At 40.7% G+C, this 4,611-nt stretch overlaps 1 non-coding gene across 1 annotated transcript; it reads right to left on the bottom strand.

Moving 5' to 3' along the window:
• Positions 1-3,860: 3,860 nt before the first annotated feature.
• LOC118710698 lies at positions 3,861-3,992 on the bottom strand. The gene has a single exon (XR_004985487.1). It is a non-coding gene; the product is annotated as a small nucleolar RNA SNORA48 (small nucleolar RNA).
• Between the last annotated feature and the right edge of the window lie 619 nt (positions 3,993-4,611).

Genomic DNA, 4,611 nt, shown 5'->3' with positions numbered 1-4,611 from the left:
ACATGCTGTGATAATTATTCGCTTCATTCTGTTAATGTAAGAGTTTCAGCATGTGACAAAGCAGAGTTGCTAAAAGATTTTGGAAGAACGCTAGTTTAGAAGAATGTTTATAGATGTTCCACTGAAAAGGCTTAGTAATTCCAGGGTTCAGAGAGTGCTCTGCTAAACACAGCACAGGCCTCTGTGACACAAGATATCTCAGAATCTTAATGATGCATTATTAGCGCACGAGCCATTTTTCTGGTAATATTCTTCAGAGCACACTTTGGGAAATGCTGACACTCTTTTTGCTCAGTCCCACCCCCACCCCCAGCTCTCGCAATCACTTTCCAACCTCACCTGAACGCCCATCCTTTCAGCCTTCTGTTTACTTCTCATCAATCAGCCCTCTGCTTTTTTTTTTTCTTCCTCATTTATCCACCTCAGACTGAATGATTTGTCATTTTAATAACATGCTTGGCCAATTATACAAACCCCCTTATGTCTTAGTTGTACCTAGCTGGCAAAATCCAACTCTGGATGGATCCAACCTTCTGCTTCCTCTGAGCCCTTCTGGAGAAAGGCATGTGCTCATGAACTTCAAATAGACCCTTCATACCTGACACTCCTTCATACCTGACATTTCCTGTCCAGCTCATTTCTGACGCTCCCACTCCCAACGATATTATTTCAAACCCTTTCTTCTTCTTGGATTCTACAACCAGCTCTCTGCACTCCCACTGCAAGCCCTACTCAGTCCGCTCCCTTACAGAGCATCCATGTGCCTGGGGCTCCCAGTCCTACAACTCTCCTGTAGCTGCTCCCATGCTAGCCTCTTTTCCTTCCGTTAGATGGTGTCTCTCTGCTAAGGGCAATCTCAACTTTCTAAGGACCTTGCACTATAGACTGTTCTTTGTTTTTCTTACATGGAGTCAACCTTACTTTTCAACTGGTCTTTCTCATCAACCATCAGCTTTTACATATGCTTAAATCTTTCCCATTATATCAAGGAAGGAACAAAGGCAGGCAGAAAGGAGGGAGAGAAAAACTCTCCCATGGCATTACAGTCTGTTCTAACCAGTGCTGCCTGTTCATGGCCAAGTCCCACTCTTTCCATTTCCTCTTCTCCCACTCTTTATTTAATCTGCTCCTATTTATGTTATTTTTTTCTAATTTAAATTGAGATTTAACATACCTATGGTAATGTGTAACTCAATGAAGTTTTACATATTTATACACCCCATGTGGATACCACTCAGATCAAGATATAGAGCATTCTCAGGAACAAAAAGTATAAGTTATGATGATATCATAACTTGATATCATCATGTAACAATACATCCCGAAGATCACTCCATAGCAGTATATTGGGACCGTCCTTATTTCCTCTCAACTGAGTAGTGCTTCACTTTGTGGCTGTACCTTCATTTATCAGTGTTCTGCTGATGGATACTTAGATCGATTCCAATCTTTTGTTATTACAAATAGTGCTTCAACAAAGTATATAGCACGGAATCATTTTGTATTTCTGCCAATGTATGTTTGGTACAGATTCTTAAATGTGGGATTGATTGCTGGGCCAAAGGTTAAGCGCATTTGTTGTTTGGCTAGATATTGTCAAATTCCTTTTTATACAGGCTGTACAATTTGTATTCCCACCAGTATTGTATATGAGTACCTGCTTACCCTCAGATTTGCTAATATAAGTTAATAAACTTTTGAGTTTTATATGCATATCTTTGTTCCTCTTTTTATTTTCTTGCAACTTAATTGCACACAATTTGATGAGTTTTGCCGTATGTATACAAATATGAAACCATCTCTACAATCAAGATAATGAATACATCCCTCTGACCACAGAGTGTCCTCGGGTTCCCTAACTAACCTAACTTTCCCTCTCAAATCCCATCTCCAAACATGAGAGGTTTCAACAATTGTACTTTCTAGGGGCATCAGGAGATACCTAGCATGAGGGAATAAATTAAGAGGAAAGACCTGGCCAGTGTCACTCAGTGGTTGAGCATTGACCCATGAACCAGACAGTCTACAGTTCCATTCCAGATCAGGGCACATGCCTGGGTTGCAAGCTCAATCCTCAGGAGGTGCGTACAAGAGGCAGCTGATCCATAATTCTTTGTCATCATTGATGTTTCTATCCCTCTCTCTTTCTCTCCCTTCCTCTCTCTGAAATCAATGAAACATTTTTTTTTTTTTTTAAATTAAGAGACAAGAAAACAGGATAGTGAATCCATGGGAGAGAAAGCCATTCTTGACAGGAGAGTGAAGAGAAACCCAGCCCCTGACCTGCTGCAATCCAGGCTGATGGCACCAGCATGAAGGGCCTTGGCACTGGCCATAAGGCTCTAGGACAGATGAAGAAGATAAATCAATACAAAAGTTGATATATCAAAAATTTGGAGTGGACATTTAGAGACTTAGAGAATCTGTGACTTGAAACCCAGTAGATAAAAGGAAAATTATATTTAATAAGAAATTATATTTAATAAGGAAAAGTTATCATGATATGCCTAATGGTTCAAATATGAATAGCATTTACATTGTAATGTAAATAAAGAACTTGATCTAACCAAATGATGATGTGGTTCTCTCAGTGGGGATGGCAGAATGGGAGGGACAGTGCATATGGAAGGGGTGAAAGAAGGCTGACTCCTTATCTTCCCGCAGGGCAAACTGAAGGACCGTTCTTACCACTGAAAGATCAAGAAGGAGCAATGGCACCTTATTCTGGCTAATTCCTACAGAGCCTTACATCTTGGCTTGAGTGACATGTCCATGTGTCATCCTCCTAACTGCCCTCTTTCAGGCCATTTTATGCAGACCTCTATTAGGGCACACATATCATTTAAAAATATTTGAACAGCATAACTTTTTATGTACTCTTCTGTATACCCAAGAGACTGTGAGCTTCTTGGGGGGAGGGGAGTGGGTAAAGTGTGAGGGGGGTGATGGGGGGAGGGGAAGAGGGATGGAAGAACGTATTTTATAACCCCTTGATCCAACATGCAGAAAATGTTGAAATAATAATAAACAATCCTATAGAACATTGCAAAAACAAACATTACAGAGTCTTGGTAAAATTGAGGCATTTAAAGAGTCTGTTAGAACCAGACTCTTCTAATAAAATAAAAATCTAATCACAATTGATGCCAGGACATAAGTGGGAATGAGGCTCTTGTGATATCTTCAGAAAATGAATTTTCTGAAATTCACACGGGAAGACGGGCTATGGAAGAAGGTTGTATTCGTGAAAAGTTACATTTCTTGGGTCCTAAAGCCCCCTATGCCAATCCTGGAAGAGGAGCAATTGGGTGTTCAGAGTCAGAAACAGGCCAGCATCCAATTTCTGTTCAGGTGTGGTTCAACATTCAGGCCAGACTCAAGTCCGTGCACCTTTCGGGCAGATCCCGCCTGCAGCAGGAGCCCCCAGAGGGCCTGCACCTGAGAGAGAAAAGGGCCTGACTTCCTTGGTTTGGAAGTTTAAATATTTAGGTAACCCTGACTTTGCAGTGGCAGTGCCCATGCCGGCCAATGACTTGTTTCCAGGTGTGATTGACAGGCTATTAGCCTTCCATGTCACTCCCTCTTTACTGGGCATGTGTATGAGCTACCTGTGTCTAGTCCCTTCCCCTTCAATTAGCGGAGAATGTTAAATACAACTTTTTGGCAAAGCTGTGTAAATGGCATGCCTATACTATTTTCTGTTAAATAATAACTAGGTTATTACAACTGTATCGCAATGATTTAAAGACACTCATTTTACTCCTAAAGTCTTAAAATATTCCAGTTTCCATGATACTGTACTGTAGTTATGTATTATATACATCTCCACTTAACGCTTTAGGCTACCGTGACATTTTTTTTTATGTGCCTCAGGCATGAAACAGCTCTGGCACCAACACAGGCATCAAGCTAGGATGAACTGTACGTCTGCTTTGCCCCTGAATGATATAAGAGCAACACCGCCAATCAGGTATCTCCTTACTACTGTGATTTTTTTTAAATTTTACTTAAAAAATCTTTGTTGTTGAAAGTATTACATATGCTTCCCTCCCCTTTGATCTCTTCTAGTTCCCTCTGCCCTAGGTCTTCACCACCTTGGGTTATGCTCAGGTGCATACAAGTTCTTTGGTTGATCTCTTTTTACCCATTCACCCACCCTCCACCACCTTTCCTTGTGAATTTTTCTTTTAAAAAAATAACATATTTTTTTAATTTCTTTCAGAAAGGAAGAGAAAGGGAGAGAGAGAAACATCAATGATGACAGAATCATTGGTTGGCTGCTTCCTGCATGCTCCCTACTGTGGTTTGAGTCTGCAACCCAGACATGTGCCCTTGACTAGAATCGAACCTGGGACCTTTCAGTCCACAGACCTAGGCTCTATCCAATGAGCAAACCAGCCAGGGCATACATTTTTCTTAATGAGACTAAGTGCTTAAGGCCCTTTCACAGGGACATTTAACTTTTCCCATTCATTAATGGAAAGGTTTTATATTCACATTTCTATTGCCTCCTGCTGGGATAATTTCATAAACCCTAGTTATCTCATTAGAAACAAGAAACCACTATTTCCAGGAAACATTATGGGATATTAAATTGTGGATAACAGAGCC

Source organism: Pipistrellus kuhlii, unplaced genomic scaffold, assembly GCF_014108245.1.
Source record: "Pipistrellus kuhlii isolate mPipKuh1 unplaced genomic scaffold, mPipKuh1.p scaffold_m20_p_1, whole genome shotgun sequence".
Classification (NCBI taxonomy): domain Eukaryota; kingdom Metazoa; phylum Chordata; class Mammalia; order Chiroptera; family Vespertilionidae; genus Pipistrellus; species Pipistrellus kuhlii.
Note: the sequence above shows the minus strand (reverse complement) of the source record. Positions and strands in the feature narration are given on the sequence as shown.